The following is a 23,231-nucleotide window of genomic DNA, read 5'->3' on the forward strand; positions in this document are numbered from 1 at the left end:
GTCATTTCTTAAAGAACAATAATATTCCATAACATTCATATACCACAATTTACCCAACCATTCTCCAATTGATGGGCATCCATTCATTTTCCAGTTTCTAGCCACTACAAACAGGGCTGCCACAAACATTTTGGCACATACAGGTCCCTTTCCCTTCTTTAGTATCTCCTTGGGGTATAAGCCTAAGCCCAGTAGTAGCACTGCTGGGTCAAAGAGTATGCACAGTATGATAACTTTTGGGGCATAATTCCAGATTGCTCTCCAGAATGGTTGGATTTGTTCACACAACTCCACCAACAATGTATCAGTGTCCCAGTTTTCCTGCATCCCCTCCAACAATCATCATTAGTTTTTCCTGACATCTTAGCCAATCTGACAGGTAACAAATATCATCTTGAAAACAGAGGTTCTCCATCAGCCAGCACCAAACCATAGATATGTAAACCATCAATTATAATAAATGATGAAGTTTCAAATTCTGTGGATAAGTTCACTTATCTTGACAGTATACTTTTCAGGGATGTGCACATACTAATAATGAGGTTGACACACACATTTCTAGAGCTCATTCAGTATTTGATAGGCTCCAAAGGAAGAGGAGAGGTATTAGACTTATTACCAAACTCAAGGTCTACAGAACTATTATGCTGACCTCATTGTTATATGGCTATAAAACCTGGATAACATATTAGCATCAAGCCATGAAACTGAATCTTTTACATTTGAATTGTCTTTAGAAGATTTTGAAGCTACCCTGGCAGGCTAAGATAAAGAAATTGAGATCTTTTCTTGAACTAACCTTCCAAGCATTCAAACTATTGCAGAGAACACAAATCCATTGATCAAGTCACATTGTTTGAATGCCAAATGTATATTTGCCAAAAAAATATTTTATGGAGAACTCATACAAGGCAAGCACTCACAAGGCAGTCAGAAGAAACAATACAAGGACACTCTTAAGGTATCTCTTAAGAACTTTAAAATATATTGTGTGACATGGCAGACACTGGCATAGGACTGCCTAGCATGATATGCCCTCATCAGAAAAAGCACAGTGCTCTATGAGCAAAGCAGAATTGAATTGTCCCAAAGAAAATGTGAGATAAGCAAAATTAGAGAAACCACACCAAAAGTTCATATGGATTATTTGTGTCTGATGTGTGGCAGAGCATTTTGAGCTAATATTAGTCTGGTCAGTCTGACACATTGTAACTTGATTCCAATGTAGTGATGCCATTTTGATCTTCTTCAAAAACAAAAGACAAGTGTACTCCTCTTTCTCATGTCATTTTATATATATATATATATATATATATATATTCCTTTTAGAAGTAATATTGGTGATATACTTATTAAGAATTCATTTTCCCCATGTTAGGATTTAAATAGTTTAGTTCTATTGAATTATTGAACGTCTTATGTTTTCTTTTTTCTTTTTTATTTGTTTATGCTTTTGTTGGGTCTTGATATTGGAGTTCAAATTTTTTATTTACTTCTGGTCTTCTCTTTATGAATGCTTGAAATCCTTGTATTGCATTGAATGGTCATTTATACACACACCCCTTGAAATACCATGGTTGTTTATTAGGTAGGTGGTCATACTATCTTTTTTTTCTGTCTAGAAAATCATGTTGCATAAACTCAAGTTCTTTAATGTTGCAAGTTCTTTATTTCTTTCTTTCCTTTTGTTTTCATTTGTAAGGAAGGAATGGGAATCTCTTTCCTTTTGTGATTAGTTGATTCTTTCAGTACATATTTTGCCCTCTGGTTCCAGGACATCAGGTCAGTTTTCCTTGATAATTTATTGGAGATGTCCTTTTTATTATGGCTTTCAGGTAGTTTAATGATTCTGATATTCTCTACCTTGGATCTATTTTCCAGGTAAATTATTTTTCACATGAGGTATTTTATATTATCTTTTATTTTTTCATTATTTTCAATTTGTTTGATTATTAATATCTCAGAGAGTCATTAGGTTCTACTTGCCCCATTGTGTTTTTTAAAGTGTTGCTTTCTTCAGTTAACTTTTGTGCTTTCTTTTCAGATTGGCCCACTATACTCTTTAAGACCCTGTTATCTTTAGTGAATTCTTGCATTTCCATTTCCATTTGTTCAATTCTATTTTTTAAAGCAGTTTTCCAAGTTGTTGACTCTTTTTCATAATTTTCTTGAATCACTCTCATTTCTTTTCCTAATCTTTTTTCTACTTCTCTTAGCTGTGGAAATTGAGATTTAGTGACTTGCAGTTAGAAAGTGTTAAATGTCTAAGACCAGACTTGAACGCAGGTCTTCCTGATTTCAGGGCTGGTTCTCTATTCACTGCACTACCTAGCTACCCCTCTTGTGTAATTTTTAAGCTCATTTTTGAATTCTTCCATGAGTGCTTTCTGGACTTGAGACCACTTCTTATTTATATTTGTTTTTCTTTCCATTGATGTTTTGAAATTGTTATCCTTATCTGATTTTGTGTCTTGGTCTTCCCTGTCACCACAATAACTTTGTATGGACAGATTCTTCTTGTTATTATCTTTTTTGCCACCTCCCCTCCTGAATTTCTTTCTTTTTTTAAACTTGAATTGTGCTCTCTGGTTGGAAAGAGACTGTCCCAGCTTCAGACTTCTTGTCCTGGTGGTACAGGACCTAAGTGTTTATATGGTGCTGGACTAATGTTGGTCTTTGGCCATGGGGACCCTCAAGTCTTGTGCTGGTTGACTGGGTGAGGTGAGGAATTTCTGGTGCTGTTGGAGGTGTAGGAGTCTGGCAGCTTAGGTAGTGCTCATCTGGGGTATTAGTAGTGGTATCTGGCAAGTACTGAGGCCAGATGGTGCCTTCATGTATTTCCCTGGAACTACATTGAAACATTTCATGGTTTGGACTCTGAAGAATACCTATTTGCCTTTACTTACTTGGAGGATGTGTGATTCCTGCAGCTGAAATCTCCAGTTCCCCTGGTTTTGCTAAGGTAGGTGAGGTATCTACCATTGGCATTTGCGTGTTCCACCTTTCCAGAGCACAGGATGTTCTGCTGATTTGTTGAGGTGGGGCTTGCTACTAACTCAATGAGGAGATTCTTGTCTTAAAATAATTTCTTCTCATCCTTACCAGAATGAGAGAGACCTTTCCTGCCAAGTCTTCTGCACCAAAAGATTGTTTCACTTTGTCTCTGCTGGGTCTGTTGCTCTAGAACCTGTGTTGAGGCACTATTTCATGGTTTCCCAGAGATGAACATGGGAGTGTGACAGCTATTCACTGCTTACTCTTGACAGCTGGATGTCAGAATCTCTAGGAAATTGTTCTAATAATTACTCTGGCTAAATAGGCAAAAAGTAACTGTTTTGAAGCTACTTGTATAGATAATAAATTCTTGTGTCATTTAAATATCAGCAACTTGGAGGAAATCTCAGATTGATCTACCCTAGTTACAACTCTACTGAGCAGATGCTCAGAAATGAGTTGAACAAGATGGCCTTTGAGATCTGTCACTTCTAATTCTGAAATTGTTTAATTCTGTAATTCTTATTAGGTGCTCTTTGTACATCTATTGACAGTTTGAGTCATCTGAGGAAGGTACGAATATTTACTTCAAACAGTCTTTTAGCGCTTGTCAAAATGTGTTTGAATTCCTATAAAGGTGTTTAATTGTACTTAGCAAGACTAAAATAAGGTTTATCTTTTCTCCAAGTTGTTAGCATTATTCTGTATGGTGTATAATTTATTATCTTCTTTTCATATTTCTCATGGAATTAAAACAATCTATTATATATGCATACCATCATATGCATCCAGTCATTTCCCATTGAAAATCACTTCCTTAGTTTCCCTTTTTTGTGTACTACAAATAGACCTGCTATTAATGTATTTGAATATTCTGATTCATCTTTTCATTCTTAGATCTTCTGGTGGTTTAGGACTGATTTTGTGCAGAGTTATAAATGCTTTGAAAATTATATAAATACTGTCACTATCTCTCTTCATTTTCTTCTCTTCTACAGATTTGTGTGGCTTTGCTCTCCCAATTCATCTCCTATGGATTTGCCTTTCTTTCTCACTTGCATTTTCTGGATCTTCATTCAATTCATTTCTATTAACTATGAGGGCTTCCCTAAGAATGTGTCCTGGAAACTCTTCTCTTTTTTATATATATATATTATTTTACTTGGTCTCATCCACTATCAAAAATTCAATGATCTTTTCAGTGCACAAATTTCAGATTTATATATCAAATTCTAATCTCTCTCCAGACTACCAGATTCACATCTCAAATTATCAATAGGATATCTCAAAGTAAATATTCTATAGATATTTTAAACTCATCAAGTTGAAAACTGAACTCATTTGTCCCCAAATGCTCTCATAGTTACTATTGTTGTTAAGGGAACCACCATTTCCCCATTCCCCCAGATTTGAAATCTAGGTATCATGCTCAATTCCTCACATTCCCTTAACCTCTACATATAACTATCAAATTTTGTCTATTCTACTCTTATTACATCTCTTGCATCCACCATCTTCTTTCCTCTGATATTGCCACTACCTTAATAAAAAGGCAAACTACAATAAGGACCTCCATTTTTTCTCTTCTTACTCTCTTCTTATTCCCTACAGTCTGGTTTCTGACAATATCATTCCACCAAAACTGTCATTTTCAAAATATCTAATAATCTCTTAGTTGCCAATCAAACCTCATTCTTCTTGATCCTTCTTCAGTCACTGACACTATTGATTTTCCTTTCTTTTTTGATATTTTTTTTCCTCTCTAGATTTTTGAAGCACTATTTCCCCTAATTTCCTTCTTACTTACTTGTTCAAGCATTTTCAGTGTCCTTTGTTGAATCCTCATCCAGATTATGTATGCTAACTTTAGGTGTTCTCCAGGTATCTGTCCTGGGACCTCTTCTCTTCTTCCACTAAATTATTTCACTCGGTGATAGATTTCAGTTGCCTTTGGATGGATTTAATGATCATCTTTATGCTGAAAAATTTCAGATCTACCTATCCTGCTCCAATACCTCTGCTAATCTTCAATCTCTCATTGCTAATTGTGTTCAAACATGTTAAGCTAGATGTCATCTTAAACTCAGTACGACATCTTAAACTCAGAATGATGAAAACTAAACTTATCTTTCCCCCTAAACCTTCTATAACCCGTACTTTTCATAGTATTTAAAAGGCAACATCTTCTTCTCAGTCTCTGAGATGTTTAATTAGAAGTTATCCTTGAATTCTCAGTATATCGAATACAAAGATCCAGTCTGTTGCCAAATATTGTTATTTCAACTGCAACATCATTCACACTTGCTCCCTTCTTTCCTTATATTGCTACCACTCTATTGAAAGTCCTAATCACCTCATGCCTGGACTATTTGAACAGCCTGCTGGTGAGTTTGCCAGCCTCTGGTCTTTCCCCAGTCTAATCAATTCTCCATTCAAACACTAAATTGAATTCTCTAAAGTATAGGTATGATTGTGTCACTCTCCTACTCAATAAATTCCAATGGTTCTCTTTCATCTCCAAGATCCAATAAAAAATCTCTTATTGCATTCAGAGACATTAACTAATTCTATTACTACTTTGCCTGTTTTCTTATGTAAAGGGCCAGGACTTTGGAAAAAATATACTTGAAACAGGGTGTTAACTCAGTGTGATTGATGAGATTATGGATCTCTAGTTCACATATATACTTAGTAATTAATATGGTGATGTAATGATTCTCTAGTTCACATATGCTGTATGCTATAATGGTGTAATTGTACTAAGGTATAGAAGGGCTGAGAAGGACTGGAAATGGGACATTCCATTTTTGACCATCCTCTTTGTGGCTCTCCTGCCTCTTGCATTAAGATCAAGACTGGGCCAGAATAAAGACACTAGGCTATTCCTGGCCATTGTCATGGTGTCTATCCTGCTGAGACCAAGCTGGTTGAGGCTTGGTCTGAACGACTTCCAAGAAAGCTAGCCCAGACATTAAATTTTGGTACCCAAGCATGAATATAAGATCCTACACTCAGCACTTCGACTGATGTGATTGTAAGTTCAGTGGAGAAATCCCTGTAACCAGGAAATAGAGTGAGTAAACTAGTCACTTTCATTTTTTCAACTGAAATGGGGCAAATACTAAGGAAAGAGTCTTTCCCACTCCAAGGGAAGTATGTACAATATATAGTTGGGTTAATAAAGAAGCAAGGTTTGTTGGTAACTTGGGACCAGATCAGTGACGTCTTAGAAATATTAGCATGCAAGTCTCCTTGGTTCTCTAAAGAAGAAAAAATAGAGCCAGATAAGTGGAAACTAGTAGGAGAGCAACTAACTGAATATTACAATGATAATGGTCCTGATTCAATTCTTAAGAAAACATTCTATTTTTACCACATAATACAATTGGCTTTAAGGAATTCCACAAGTTTTAAAATAAGGAAAAAGGAGAAAGAGCAGGAAGGGGAGTACTGACAAAGTAGCTAAAAAGCATGAAGAATTGGACAAGAAAGGAGTTAAGTACACTAGTAATAAAATTAAGGAGTGTGGTGCTTCTCAATCAGCGCCACCCATGTAGCAGCTTTGTCCATCCCTATGATACATTTACAAAAGACATTAATTAAAGCTAAAAATGAAGGGCAGAATACATCACCCAGGAGAAGCAGTAGCATTAGGTTTACTGATACACACTTCTGAGAGGCAATTTGATGGTATTCATCCAGATTTTTACTTGCAGCAATAGAATCCAGGAATATTCTGGACTACAGCCATTACAGTTGACCATCCTATGCTTAGTATCTATATAAATGGCATACCACTGGAAGGGTTGGTAGACCCAGGCTTAGATCATACAGTCATTAGAGGTGTCAGTTGACCCAGTCACTGGCCAAAGATTAAGGCAGACACCTACATGTCTGGTGTAGGAGGATCAATAGCAGCTGAAAGTTGTGCTGCACCTATGAGATGGACTTTTGAAGGTGAAACAGGAGTTTTTACTCCTTTTGTAGTTGAAAACATCCCCATCATGGGGAATAGACATCTTACAACAGTTAGGATTACAATTGAGTACTTTGGCTTTTTAGACAGTGCTGCTGTTAAAGGCCTGCCTGCACTCTCACCTGTTCCCATTCAATGGAAAACTGATACACCACTAATTTATATTTTAATATATTTAACGTCTACTGGTCATCCTGCCATCTGGGGGAGGGGGTAGAGAGTAAGAGGTGAAAAATTGGAACAAGAGGTTTGGCAATTGTTAATGCTGTAAAGTTACCATGCATATAACCTGTAAATAAAAGGCTATTAAATAAAAAAACAAAAGTTAGCTAAAAAAAAAAAGAAAAAAAAAAAAAGAAAACTTGATACACAAGTGTGGGTGGAACAGTGGCCCCTAACAAGTGAAAAAATTCAGGCCTTATTAGATATAATACAGGAGCAACTTGAACAAGGTCACTTAGAACCTTCTCTAAGTCCTTGGAATTCCCCTGTATTTGTTATAAAAAAGAAATTGGGAAAATGGAAATTGTCGACCCATTTGAGAAAAGTAAATGAACAGATGGAAACTATGCAAACTCTTCAGCCTGGACTTCCATCTCCTACTCAGTTGCCTAGAGAAAGGTCTCTTTGGGTTATAGACATTAAAGCTTATTTCTATTCTATCCCTCCAGATAAGGAGAATATGAATTTGCCTTTTCAGTGCCCAGCATTAACTTAGCTGAGCCTTATAAAAGATATGAATGGACAGTTTTGCCATAGGGAAAGAAAAATAGCCCTACTATGCATCAAATGTATATTACTGCTGCTCTTACTCAAGTAAGAGAAGCATTTCTAAAAGTTATGTTATTACATTACATGGATGATATATTGGGATGTGCACCTGAGGAGCAAATGTTAGAAGAATGTCTCCAAAAGACCATAGAAACTCTAAGGAACTAAAATTTTATATAGCTCCAGAAAAAAATTCAGACATGCTCCTTTTCAATACTTACCATATGAAATATATCCTAAGGTACTTACAGTATAGAAACTTTCTTTACAAGTTGAGAAGTTGAACACCTTAAATGACTTTCAGAAATTGATAGGAGATATCCAATGGATGTGTCCAGTATTAGGTTTAACTACCTATCAATTACAACCATTATATGACATTTCAAGGGGAGACACTGCTTTAAACTCACCATGCTAGTTTACCAAAGAAGCTCAAGAGACTTTAAGAGAGGTTGAACTGGCTTTATCCAATGTGGTTGAAAGAGTCACTCAAAAACCCTTGGAAATATCAGTTTTTGCTACAAAAGAGACACCTGCAGCAGTTTTTCATCAAGGACACAATGTGATAGAGTGAACCTCCCAACAAAACCAGAACAAAACCTTAGTCCTTACCCAGTGCTTGTGGCTAGAATTTTATTAAAGGCCAATAACAGAGTAGCATTATTATCTGTGATAAAACCTGACAAGATATACACCTTTTATACCAATGCACAAACTAATGTATGCTATGAAACCTTTCCAGAGTGGCAAATTTTATTGGCCACAGCTCCAAATTTTACCCACGGGTCTCCATTAAAGATAACTGTCTATTACATAATTGACAATAGATTTTTGAAGAAAATGTATCTGAGGTTCCTCTTAAAGGACCAACTATCTTTACACATGCATCCAGACATAACATTTGTGCTGTATACTCTCATGACTTAACTATAAAGAGAATAATCAGAACTTCTTTTCACTCCACTTAGCAGCATGAATTGTATGCAATCTTTCTAGCTCTTACTTATCATACAGGAGATGTAAATATAATATCTGATTTGGCCTATTCAGTAGGTATGGTACAAAGAATTGCCACAACCCAAATAAAATTTGTAGTTTCTAATATATATCAGCTCTTTAAGGAACTTCAAGAGCAAGTCAGAAAGTAGCTAGATAAGATTTATATTTTGCATGTCCATTCTCATAATTGACTTCCAGGTTCTATTTTTTTATGGAAATTCAAAAGCAGATAGCTTTCTAACCATGTTAGCCAATAATCCTTTGTTTCAGCTAGACCAAGAATCTCATTCTAAATATTTTCAGGCTGTTTGAGGTTTATATTTGCAATTTAGGATAACAAAAGAGAAGCTGGGAGCATAGTAAAAGCTTGTATAGTTTGCCTCCGTTTCCAGGCTCCTACATTCCCTCCAGGGAAGAACTTTTGTGGTTTGAGACCCAATGAAATTTGGCAAATGGATGTGACCCATTATAAATCTTTTGTTTGTCTGTCTTTTATCCATGTTGTAATAGACACCTTTTCAAGAGTTACTTTTTAATACCAGCAGCAAAACAGACTGCCTGAGTAATCACTGAATTCCTTATACAGGCATTTGCAGTCATGAGTGTGCCAAAAGCAATAAAAACAGATAATGGACCTGCATATGCTTTGAAAAATTTTGCACACTTTTGTGCACAGTATCAGATTTTACACACCACTGGGATACCCCTCAATCCTCAAAGACAGGCAATAGAAGGAGAAACAGAGACATCAATGTGCTCCTCCAAAAATAGAAGAAAGGGGGAATCACAAATAATCCTAGAGAACTTTTAAATCTAACTGTTTACACTATCAATTTTTTGATAGGTTTTATAACCCACTGGGAGGGTAGTTTCCAGTGCAAGCAGCTCCACTCTCTTTTGATAATCACCAGGTGATGTGGAGAGATCCATAAAATGGTGAATGAAAGGGACCAGATAGGTTAACTGCTTGGGGGAGAGGGTTTGTTGTATCTGAAGGAATCAGATAGGTGCCAATGAGCTATATTCACCTTGTCCATGATAGAGAGACAGAAAAAGAGAAGAGCCTTCAAACAAAGGAAACAACCCAAGAAATATCCGATGATTCCATCTCTGACTACATGTGCCAATGAACAACAAAAATTGTTAATGAGACTGGTGCATGACTTCAAAATCTGCAGCAATCATTGAATTTTCTGATACATGATGAGACTGTTGCAGGACTACAAAACTTGCAGGAATCATTGGATTTCCTGACACATGAAGTAATGGACAGTAGATTGATTTTGGACTATCTCTTGGCTCTTGAAGGAGGTATATATGTGATTGTTATTTATATACCATCCTTCTAAGACTTATGGACATGTATATTCATATTGTTTGTTATATCACTATGTTGATTCATGTTGTTTATTACATCACTACTAGCCTGTGTTATATTACTATGTGCTTGTGTAATACCTCCCATCCTGATGTATTTATGTATACCTGTTTCAAATAAGACCCTTCAGTCCAGAGGAAACCTGCTAACAATATCTGGTTTGGTGTTCTCACCTTTCTGAGAAGTCAGGAAGGGTGTGATCACCTCCTTTCTGTTGTTCTCACCTCTCTTCCTGAAAAGTCAGAGAGGGTGTGAGCACCTGTGTTCTAAAACAAAAGAAGGCAGGAGAGGTAGAGGGCTGGAACAATGGAAAAGTATATCTGAAACATGGTGTTAACTCAGTGTAATTGATGAGATGATGATTCTCTAATTCACGTATGTGCTTAATACTTAGTATGGTGAAGTAATGGTTCTCTAGGTCACACATATTCAGTATGCAGTAATGATGTAATTGTACTAAGCTATATAAGAGCTGAGAAGGACTGGAAATAAGACATTCTATTTTTGACCATCCTCCTGGTGGCTCTCCTGTCTCCTGCACTAAGATCAAGACTGGGCCTGAATAAAGACTCCAGACTCTATTCCTGACCATTCTCATGGTGTCTTTCCTGCTGAGACCAAGGTCAGTCTGAAGAACCTCCAACAAAGATAGCCCGGATATTACATTTTTATGCCTTATTCCTTGCTGAAAAATCTATGGATTAGTAACAGATATTTGCCTTCCAGATGTTCCACGAACTTCTTCATTTCATTTCTTGTTTACCAGTATTTTCTATGGCTGTTTCCCATGCCTGAAAAGTTTACTCTCTTCATCAACACTTACTAAGTTCTCTGATTTCTTTCAAATCCTAAACAAAATCTCACATTTTACAAGAATTCTTTCACAACTCCTCTTAATTTTAGTATATTCCATAACTCTGTTAATTATTGCCTATTTTTACTACATATGGCATTCTCTGTTTATATATGTTTATATGTTGTCTTGCTGATTAGATTACAATCAGGATCCTTGATTGCAGTGCTTATCTTTTATATGTCTAGTTAGTTATCTAGCTGTGGAGCAATTTTTTCTCTGGCCAGAAAGAAAATAGATATATCTTCCCCTCCTCCTCCACCCAAGATCCAATGGGACTTCTGTAGGGGTGGATGTTTAATAGTTCTCTTTCCCAAGTCTATCAGCTTGAATATTCCTCCCCTATTCTGCATGCTACTTCCCCATTGTTAGCAAGCACTCTTAACTCCTTAGTTCCATGTAATCAATTAATATCAATTAGCTTTCACAAACAAATATTTATTTTGAAAGTAGAATAAAAACAAAAATGTATATTTTCTCCTTTCAAACATTGTAGAAGCATGCTCTTTCCTATATAATCTCAGGACTTGGGGAGAGTGGACACATATTTAAAGAATATATAGCACTGTTTCCACTAAATTATATTTTAAATAGAGCACAGCAGCTAGAAAACCCTGTTTTAGATAGTTGCATGCTTGTACCTTGTGGGCTTCAACATAATTCATCACATTGGAGTATTTATAAGAAATGACTCATTTGGACCCCAACTCTATTCTAATCAGTATTAGTTTGATATTTTGCATAAACCATATAGGATTAATTAGATAAGATAGTCCCTTATAGTAGATCTTTATAATGACCCTCAAACATTAAATCAATGTTTACTACTTGTTTATCAGTTATGAAGCTCACATGCATATATATATATACACATATATATATTTTATATATATGTGTATTTTATATATATATATATATGTATTTTCATTCATTCATATATGTATTTTATATATATGTATATATATATAAAATGTTGAAAAAGATATCTCCGATATCTCCATCCTGTTTTACTCACATTCCATTTTCAAACCCAACATGGGGAGGAAGTAGTGATGTTTAGGAAAGTTCTCCAACTTATTTTTGTGTCTCTGGACCATTATCTTTCATCCACATTAGCAGTTGACAATTTAGTTAGTGGAAATGCCCCAAGTTTCACCCAACTTGTAACCCTGTGCTGCTATGTCATTCTTGGCTTACAAAACCAAAATCTATCAACCAATGTGACTCAATATTCTAGAATGCCTTTTTTGCATATTTGAATCTTCAATCCTATAAAAAAAAAATCCTGGAAAAAAGGGACCATTTCAGATCATGAGTAAAATCTGAAGCCTACTTCTTTAGATCCTTTAATAAACTGCTATTGACTCAGGACTCTGACTCAATGGTTTTTCTTGCATATTGAGCAATTACAATCTCCATATTTTGATAATGAACAGTCTGTCTATAAAAACCTTTTTGTACTTCACTTTCATACATCTTTTCAATGTTTCTTCTGACCTTTTTCTCAAAATCATGGCCACCTATGTCCTTCACTTCAAAAATGTGGTGCAAAAACCATAGACCAACTTCATGCACTATATATGACTCTTAAATTGGGTAGACTTTAGGCTTCTCTTATAGCAATATCTTTGTCTGACTGTATGATTCTCTCCTTCTCTCTCTCTCTCTCTCGCTCTCTCTCTCTCATTCTCTCTTTCTGTCTCTCTCTCTCTTCCCTTTTCCTTCTTACCTTCACTATTCCCCTCCTTCCCCTTGCCCAGTTAGCAAAATATATTTAAGCAGGAATGAGTCTCGTTAAGAGTCAGCCTAGTCCTAGTAGATTAATTTCTTTGGAATTCCCCCATTTCCCAAAGCCAATCAAAAATATTCATTTCAGTATATAGTTAGTAGACCAGAGTCAGTTATGTAAAATCTGTGCTTGTTCCCAAGTCCATGTGGGGATTACATTAGTTGGCCACATTGTTCATATTCACAGCAGCTGGCATCCTTGGCCAGTCTTCCATGATACACAAACAAACACATTTTCCACATTTATATGTACATGGATATGTATGTTTATATGTATATATGTTTGTAGCTCTCTATCATATATCTCTATCTACTTATAAAATTAAGGAATATTATTTAAAGATGTTTTAAAGAATAATGATAAAGAGGCAGCTAGATGGTGTAGTGCATAGAGTACCAGCTCTGAAATCAGGAGGACCTGAGTTCAAATGTAGCCTCAGCCACTTATCACTTCAAAGCTATCTGACTCTAGGCAAGTATATATATATATATATATATATATATATATATATATATATAAAATAAAACATTATTTCTCATTATTTTACTTATTTTTTAAATACTTTAATTTTTTTAAATTTTCAGATAAAAAAATAAAATTTCTTAATTAAGGCTCCTATGACTGGCCACACATCACAATGCTTTCTCTTATTAACTAAATTATTTAGCCTCGAAATACAGAGGCCCTAACACAATAATAACCACAATTAAAATAATATATTACCTTATATTTTATAAAGCATCTTTCTCCTAACATCATTATAAAGTAATTTGTAAAGATATTTCCTACTACTGCTGTTGCTGGTGCTGCTGCTGCTGCTACTACTGCTATTACATTTTTACTACTACTACTACTACTACTACTACTACTACTACTACTACTAAACAGCTACAATTTTTTGAGCATCTTAAAGTTTTCAGATTGCTCTAAGTATACAATTTCATTTGTTGAACAAATCTGAAAATTTTAAGGTGCTCAAAAAATTGTAGCTATTTAGTAGTAGTAGTAGTAGTAGCAGTAGTAGCAGTAGTAGTCGTATGATACTCATTAGACAGGCATGGAAACAAAGGCTGATAAAGATTTCATGATTTGTCCAGTCACTGATCTAGTAAGTAAATAAAAAAAAAATTAAACTTAGGTCTTTCTGTCTCCAAATCAAGAATTCTATCCACTGTACAATCTAGTAGCCTTATTGTATTATTAACCTAATTTACAAATGAAGAGATAGATGATAGAGAGCTACAAATGTATATACATATAAATATACATATCCATGTACAAATAATACATATTTATTCATTAGTATGCTAGATCCCTTGCTATATAACTTATATACTGGGTGTTCCTTATCCTTTGTACTCAAAAAGAATAACATCATTATATTGGTGTCAAGATACAGTGTCTAACTATGGCTGATCAGAACAATATGAGTTCAAAAAATTCTATCATATGAATGATAAATTCATATAAATATTTTGAATGGAGATTTCTCTACATTTGTACCTCTCACATTTCTTTTGTGCTACTACAATTCTGCTCTGCACATAGGGCATAACATCTTCTCTGATGTGGGTATATCAGACAGGATGGTCTTGTGTCAGTGTCTCCCATGTCTCAAATCAATTCCAAAATTATTTAGAGTGACTTTGACAATGTCCTTGTATCACTTCTTCTGACCTCAAAATAAGTACTTGCCTTGTGTGAGGTCTCAGAAAAAGAACCAGTCTATCAAAACTGTATCCTCTGAATTAGAGTTTAAGTGCTTGGTAATTCAGCTTATGTAAGGATCTCAATGTCTGATACATTATCTTGCCAAGTTTTCTCAGAATATTCCTAAAACAATTCAGATGGAAGCAATTCAACTTTGCTGGTGAGGCTTCGCAGAAATAAAATAAAGAAAATAAAGAAATAAAACATATAAGGCCCCATAGACCTCCAGTTTGATGAACAGTCTAATACTTTTTTTTCTATTGCTTTCCTTTACAAGCTCCCAAATATTGAGCTGGCTCTTGCAATTTGTGTGTTAATCTCATTATCTATGTGTACAACAATAGAAAGTATTCTTCTAAAGTAAGAGAATTTATCCATAGCATTCACATTTTCTCTCTTTGCTGTAACAAGTGATTTCATATTTGGAAGGTGTGATGCTGTCTAGAGGAGAACCTCTGTTTTCTTGATGTTGATTGTCAAGACAACTTATCATAAGTGGCTGAAAATTGATCCATATCCTAGTGTTTCTCAGCCTTGGAGGCTACATTGAATGCATAATCATTTACTAGTGGAAAGTCTCGCACCAACTCTCCCTCCACTTTAGTCTTAGTTTGTAACTTATTAAGGTTAAAAAATTTACCATCTCTGTGATTACTGATCTTGATATTGTTTTTAACCTAATTGAAGATGCATGACAACATTACTGAAAAATATGCTAAAAAGCACAGGAGCAAACACAATCCTGCTTCACTCTTTTGGTGACTGTGAAAGAATGAGAGAATCATCCATTCTTTAGAATGTATGCAAGCATACCATTGTGGAGCTGGCATACAATACTGTCAAACTTCTCCAGGCAACCAAGTTTTGTCATTATCTGCTACAAGCTCTCACAACTGACAGTATGAAAGGTCTTCATCAGATTGATGAACATTTTGTACAAACTCTATTCTGCTCCTGGAATTTTTCCTTGGAGTTACTGGACAGCAAACTGACCAATTTTCAGCACCACTGGCTTTCAGTAGATAGCCATTGTCTAAGTGGAGAATCAGCCTGTTAAGGATGTTTCTGACAAGAATCTCAACAATGATTACAAGAGAGATATGCCTTGTAGGACAGCATTTTATAGTGATAGACTATAGATGCATCCTTGAATTCCTGAATAATAACATCATCTTGAAATATAACCTAGATGATTGCAGTCCAACTGTAGATACAAATGCAATGTATAAAATGATCTGTTTGTAGAGCTTGCATTCTATTTGTAGAGACAAGAACATATATAAGAATATACAGACTAAATAAAAAGGCAAATAAATACAAAACAGTTGATTACAAATAAGTGAGAAAGAGAGCACAAGCATTTGAAGGCACCAGAAAATTTTCCCCCAAAAAACTGGTACTTTTGACGCATCTTGCATTAAGAAAATGATACAAGGAAGTACCTTATAGACATGGGACAAAGTTAGTGAAAAGGTACAGAGATGGAAAAGAAAGAACATTTATAAGGCAACTATTATTGCTAGGTACTGTGCTCAGTGTGATTTCATTTAATGCAGGATAAATGGAGTATTATATCTGATGGGGAAAAGGAAAAATATAGCAGACTGCACTACAAAATGAATAAAAAGCAATACACATAGGTTGAACTTTAATTTTAAAATTATAAAATGGAATAGGAGAATATATTAGTTCCTAGAAGTGATTGGGGAACTAGAGTTTATTCTGTAGGTGACAATATAGTCAGATTTATACTTAAGGAAAGTTATTTTGAAATAAATGTAAAGGATGGATTTTAGGGAGAGACCTGAGACAAGGAGATCACTTAGGAGGATTGTTGCATTATTTAAAGAAAAAGAAATATAATTTTCTGAAGTTATATGGTAGCTGTATGAATAGAGAGAAGAAAGATGGAAGGCATGTTTTGTGCTGAAAAAAGAATTGGAAACATTAAATTATATGTGAAGGAAAATGATGAATCAAGGGTAATTTTGACATTAATAGAAAGAGAAGGTTTGGAAAGGAGATAGGTTTTCTGGAAAGCATAACTAGTTCTATTTGGGACAAGTTGAGTGTGAAATGTTTCTTGAGCATCCTGATTTAAATAGCCAATAGACAATTGTTCATGAAAGGAGACTGGAGTTTAGGTGAAAGATAGAGATTGATGAGTCATTGACATGGAAATCACTGTTAAATTCAAGGGGCAGATTAAGTAACTGCATAAAAAGAGAGGGCTCAGGACTAAGCCCTAGGAAAAATTTGTAGTTTGTAAGAATAATAATGATGAGCCAACAAAGAATAGTAAAAAAAAAAGAACAGGAGATGCAAGAAAAAGGAGTGATAGGAAAGAGTTAATTCTTCATTTTTCAAGAAAGATAACTGTGGTCCTAAGAGATTTTTGAGGTGTTACCCCAGGTCATACCAGTAACAAGTAGTATAGAAGGTACTCAAATCCAGATCTTTTAACCCAGTAATTTTTGTTGTTGTTGTTTTTGTTTGTTTTCCCGTTTGTGTTATCTTCAATACATCTCTGTGACTTTTAGTGGAGTGTAGATATGGTAAAGTATAATGAATGATCTGTGGGAAAAACATAGATCATGTTCATTAAGGTAGAATATTCATAAAGAACAGTAAAAACAAATTCATTTAGGTTCCCCAATTGATAAATGTTCAAAAGATATGAGCAGAAAATTTTCAGATGAATAATTTAAAAGCATATATAAACTTATGAAAAAAATACTCTAAATCACTGTTGATTAGAAAAATGCAAATTAAAACAACTCTGAGGTGGCACACCTCACATTTATCAGATTGGCTAAGGCTACAGGAAAAGATAATGATAAATGTTAGGAATGTAGGAAAACTGGGACACCAGTGTTTTGTTGGTGGAGGAAGGAAAGGACTATATGTATACTTTTTGATCCCACTACTGTGTCTGTATCCCAAAGACATCAAATAAAAGGAAAAGAATCCAAATGTGCAAAATTGTTTTTAGCAGCCCTTTTTGTAGTGGCATGGATTTGGAGAATGAATAGATGCCCATCAATTGGGGATTTGCTGAATAAGTTAAGATATGTGAAGGTAATGGAATACTATTGTTCTACAAAAATGATAAATAGGTTGATTTTAGAAAAGCTTAGAAAGATTTACATGAACTGATGATGAATGAAGCAAGCAGAACCCGGAAAACATTGTATACAGCAACAAAAGAATTATTCAATGATCAACTGCTAGATTTTGATTTTCTCAGTGGTTCAGTGAGCCAAGGCAATCCCAATAAACTCTGGATGGAAAAATGCCATCCCCATCCAGAGAGAACAGTATGGAGACAGACTAAATGTAGATCAACACACACTATTTTCATCTTTTTTTCTCTCATTTTCCCCTTTTGTTCTGATTTTTTACTACCAACATGATTCATGTAGAATTATGTAAAAAATGAATGTATGTGTAAAACAGGAATAGTTTTTCATGTAATTGGAGAAAATGATAATGATAATAACAATAATAATAAAAGTAATAGTCATTTAGGGAAATTCACTAAAGGTCACTCAATTCCAGCTGAAGGATCTTCCTGAAGGATTTTTAAAAGATATTTGAACTACAGTGATTGGATAAAATCCCCAACCAGTAAAAGAAATTCAAGAATTTTTTAATTGTTTTAAAACATTATCTCTATTAATTGAATTTCCCAAAATCCATACATATACATTTGGATATAGATACAATAAGAGCATCTACACATCTGTGTGTATATAAGTATTTATATATAATATATATATATATATATGTGTGTGTGTGTGTATAATTTATAATGTGTATTTATATATGTGTATATATATGTATATTTGTTTATCTGCCTTTGGGGAAGAGTGGAATCTAGCTTGACTCAGATGTAACAATTACTAGACAAGCAGAAAAACAGTCAGCTAGACATCTAAGCCTTGCTGGGAGTGAGGAGGATCCCTGATTTAAAAATATATATATATAAACTTTTACTAAAGTTTTTTTGAATTGATTCTACCACTCCCTCCTCCAATATATATATTGTGTCTGGTTGTTGAGGAGGGAGTGGTAGAACCAATTCAAAGAAACTTTAGTAAAAGCAAAGAGTTAAAAGTGCATAAATTGCAGGTAGGGATGTCTAATGCTAGGACCCAAAGTAAAATCTTCAGTTAGAAATGCCAGACCAAGGTCAATGATCTTTAGGGAAAATCAGAAGCCAGTATTAGGCCAGAGTCACACAAGTGCTATTAGGAAGTGTTTTAGCTCCAAGAGATGGATGTCAAACAGCCTCTTTAAGCTCCAACTACCAGGCACTGCTGTTGCTCTTGCAGTCACAAAGAGCACCATACACAAAATAGGAAGTAACACCCAAACTAAAACAAACTTCTCTCAAATAAAGTTTTGAAAAGAATTGCTAGAATAATTATATTTCATAAGTAGGTAAAGTAGCCAACTGATTTTTTTAGTCAACTAAAAATTCATTACCAACTATTTACCCAAAGCAATGATTATAATTGGTCACCTGAGTGTTGTCTCTGAAATAATATAATGATGTGGATAAGAACTTATGCAAAGGTCAAAGAACTCATTCTGGAAATTCAATTGTTTTCAACAGACTTCAGGAAAAGCCAGGTTTCTGGGAACTTGTTTTGGAAGTTGTCAAATTGTATATGAAATGTATGGACTAAACTGAGTCAAAAATTTTATCAATTTTCAAAAATTATATTTGGCATTTGTACTTTACCAAATGAATTTTGATAAAAGTCTTAAATATGTCTCTTACATTTTCCGAAGGCACAAATCTAAAATCTTCACATTATCATTCCATTAAAAGCATTTCATTTGTTGAGAAGTTCAGAAAGCTATAAGGTGTTTTGAAATTTAATTTAATATGGAAGACTCTTGTTAGATAAAACCTTAGAGGTCACTAAATGCAGTACATTCTCAGACAGAAATTCCCTCTACACATTTGTAAGTAAGTAGCTTTGTAGCTTCAATTTGAAGGTGTCCAATAACATTCTTAATTCATCTAACTCCAATTATTTTAAAAACAATTTTATTAATATCTTTTGCTTTTTATATCTCCCAATTTTCCCCCAGTATCTCTCTCTCTTTATTGCTCCTCCCTAAGTCTCCTCCCATGTAAGAAAGTAAACAAACAAAAATAAAATAATGGCTAGCATTTATATAGCAATTTAATGTTTCCAAAGCACTTTACTCATTTTGGCAGCTGGAATTCTACACAGTCAACAATGAGCCCCCCTCCTTTAGAAGACTGAAGAGGAGGGAACAGATGAAAAATGGAAGTTACTTCCCTGCCCCAACTTCTCCAACCTTTGTTCCATTACAAATTTTATATCAAGATTCTTCTGCCTAAAAACTATTTGATTCTGGGTTGGTTTAGAATCCTTGCCAAAGGTTTTTTCACTGATTACAAGTAAGCAGGAGCTCCCAATATGACTCATCTATAGTCACCATTTCAGATGTCTTCAAAATGTACATCACTTTTTTCCATCACTAAATTTTTTGAACTTGTCCTTTATCTTTTTAAGATGTTCCAGAGGCATATTTTTGCACTGAACTTAAAAAATTTTAAAACAATGAAAACAGACTACACACTTTTCATAAAAGTAGTCCTTTGTCTTTATCTCATTTACTCATGTGTTTCTACATTTTTGTATGTTAATGTGTGAATTATTTTTTCAGTAAAAAATATACATTCAAAAAAAGATAGAGAAATACTATTTAATTTGATTTTCATAATGTTGCTGAATGTAGCTGCTATCATTTCCCCCACTTGACACATAAGGAAATTGAGACAGAAGGAGGTTGAATAATCTGTACGTGGTCATACAATGAAGTGATATCTAAGGAAAAATTTCTTATTTAGCTTTTCTAACTTCTGGTCCAGCTCTCATCTACTATGACAACTAGTGGCCTGCAAAAAAAGAGAAAGCAGCTTTCTAAAAAATCTGCAAAATTAATTAATAAAAAAAATAAATTCTGACTAATTCATTGTTGCTATAGAAATGATTGCTCTCCATTTTGGAGAGCAATTTGGAACTATACCCAAAAGACCATAAACCCATATGTGGAAAAATGTCTGTAGCAGCCCTTTTTTGCAGGGATCTGGAAATTTAGTGGATGCTCATCAGTTATAAATGACTGAATAATTATGGTATATGAATGTAATGGAATAGTATTATTCTAAAAGAAATGAGTTGATTTCAGAAAAGTGTAGACTTACATGAACTGATGTTGAGTGAAGTAAACAAAACCAAGAGAACATTGTACACATTAGCAAGAAGATTGCATAATGATCAACTGTGATAGACTTGGCTCTTTTCAATAACGAGAGATAATTCAAAGTAATTTCAATAGATTTGTGCAGGAGAGAGTCATCTGCATTTGGGGGAGGACTATGGGGACTGAATATAAATCACAATGTAACAGTCTCACCTTTTTTCTTCTTTGCTTGATTTTTCTTTCTTGTGTATTTTTTCCCTTTTGATTTTTCTTGTATAGTATAACAAATATGGAAATATGTTTAGAAGAATTGCACATTGTTTCATCTATATCAGATTGCTGTTTTGGAGAGGGAGAAAAAATTAATACAAGATTTTGTGACTATCTTTACATATATTTGAGAAAATAAAATATTCTTAAAATGCCTGATAATGCATATGTATGACATGATAAGTAGTGTGGGGATAGCTGAGTCGAAATCTTATATCTCATACATACTAGGTGATTGACATTGGGTAAATATCAGGTTTTTCCATGGTGTTAGTTCACATTTAAAATGAAGGATTTATACGAGATTGGCTTTTAGGCATTTTTTTTTATTCTCTATATACAATGTTAAGATCTCAAACATATATTTATCATTTGATTAGGTAAAAGAAGTTTCCACTCAACATTGAGAAAAACACAGGTCTTTCAAGAAGTTGAAGATTTAAGAATTGTCAAGGGTTATATGAAGTTATTGTTTATTGTCACTTATATATCTAGTTCAGGGCCTATTGTATATTCTAAGATCTTGACAAGTCACTTCCAAGAAAAAATTATGAAATTAATCTCATTAACTTTTCCAGATGGTAGCTATGGGTTCCTTGTAGTCAGTCTTTAAAATCTCAGAATTTAAAATAAATTTAGATATCATTTACTCCAATACATAAATAAATTTTAAATCACCATAATGATGGCTCAATTAGTGTTACCCAACCTCTGCTTGAAGACCATCACAGATTGGGTACCTCATAACTTCTCTCTCCCTGATGTACCTTCCATTTTGGATAGTTATAATTTTTGGAAACTTTTTTCTTATATTTAGTAGAATTCAGTTGACACATAATATCCATTCTTTAAATTAAATGTTGATCAATAGGAGAATATTGTAGCAACAGGAGAATTGAAATATCCTTTCCTATTTTTTCTATTGTTTAATAAGTATTCAGTGTGTTTATGGATGTCCTAAATGTTGCTTTATTGAAGAACTTAAAAGCAAGTTAATAATGGCATGCTTATGATCTAGACTGGAGACTACAATAAGAATGTTTTTGGAAAGAAAAATGACATAGTAAAGCCAGCAATACCCTGCAGATTATATTATATATCTGATTCTGATTTGCAAGCAATCAAAGGCAGACTGTGTTCAAGGTTATTTTCAGGAAGTGGGGTTTAATGAACACAGGGAACATTCAAAATAAATGATCCCTGTGATATGTTAACAATTGTAAGGTTACTTTTTTTTTCTTTTCTGTTTCTTAAATATGACTCAGAAATAAACAGCCAAGACTTTCCTTGTTCAGAACATAGGGAGTGTTTGCAATTCTACCTGATAGATGATGTGAGCATCAAAATATCAAACATGAATTTATTCTTGTTTCTCATTTTATTGTTGTCTCCAGTGGTGGGAAAGGGATAGGGGACATTTTACAATGCACAGTGTCTCTTATATAATTTGACCAAAGTATATTAATTCTGAGGTATATTGGTATATTCTGTTTCTATTTCCTGAATTATGAGAATGGATTTTTGCCTAGCCTGGCACTTAATCTGTGCTCGTCAAAGTTTAACAATGTAAAAACCATTTTGAGAAATTCATAATTCCCTTACTCTTTTCTCATATTTATCCAGCTAGACAAAATATAGAGACTATTGTACCTTTATATGATGTAATTTGAAATTTCAAAGGGGACTGTGCATGGTACAATGGGAAAACGACAAGAACAACAAAGCAAAAAACAAACAACAAATCTGGATCTAATGCCAGAGAACATGTGTTTAAATAAGTCCTTTGATGCTTATTAGCTTTCATTTTAAGCCAGTCACATAAGCTCTTTGGGAGTTGGTTTTTACATCTGTTAAATGAGGTTTGAACTAGATGTCTTCTGAGATCTCTAGCTATGACATAAGATACTATGATCTGTAATTTCATCATGTGGATGCTCACACACACATGTATACATACACACATACACACACACACACACACACAGACACACACACACACACACATATATATATATATATACTCCAAATCTGAAGATGCAGATCTCAACCTTTCCTTGAGAACTTTTTTGCTGTATAGGCATGATGCCTAATTCAATTGTTGTACCTAATTCTTTCCATGATATCCAGAGATATTTTTAAAAAATTAGTCTGGGATAATTTGCATATGCTAGTTAACCATCCCCCACACCTTCCACTCCACCACACATGTTGGGGAAAAAATGTCCAGAGAGATAAAACCTTG

The sequence above is a fragment of the Sarcophilus harrisii genome, chromosome 2 (assembly GCF_902635505.1).
Source record: "Sarcophilus harrisii chromosome 2, mSarHar1.11, whole genome shotgun sequence".
In the NCBI taxonomy this organism is placed as follows: domain Eukaryota; kingdom Metazoa; phylum Chordata; class Mammalia; order Dasyuromorphia; family Dasyuridae; genus Sarcophilus; species Sarcophilus harrisii.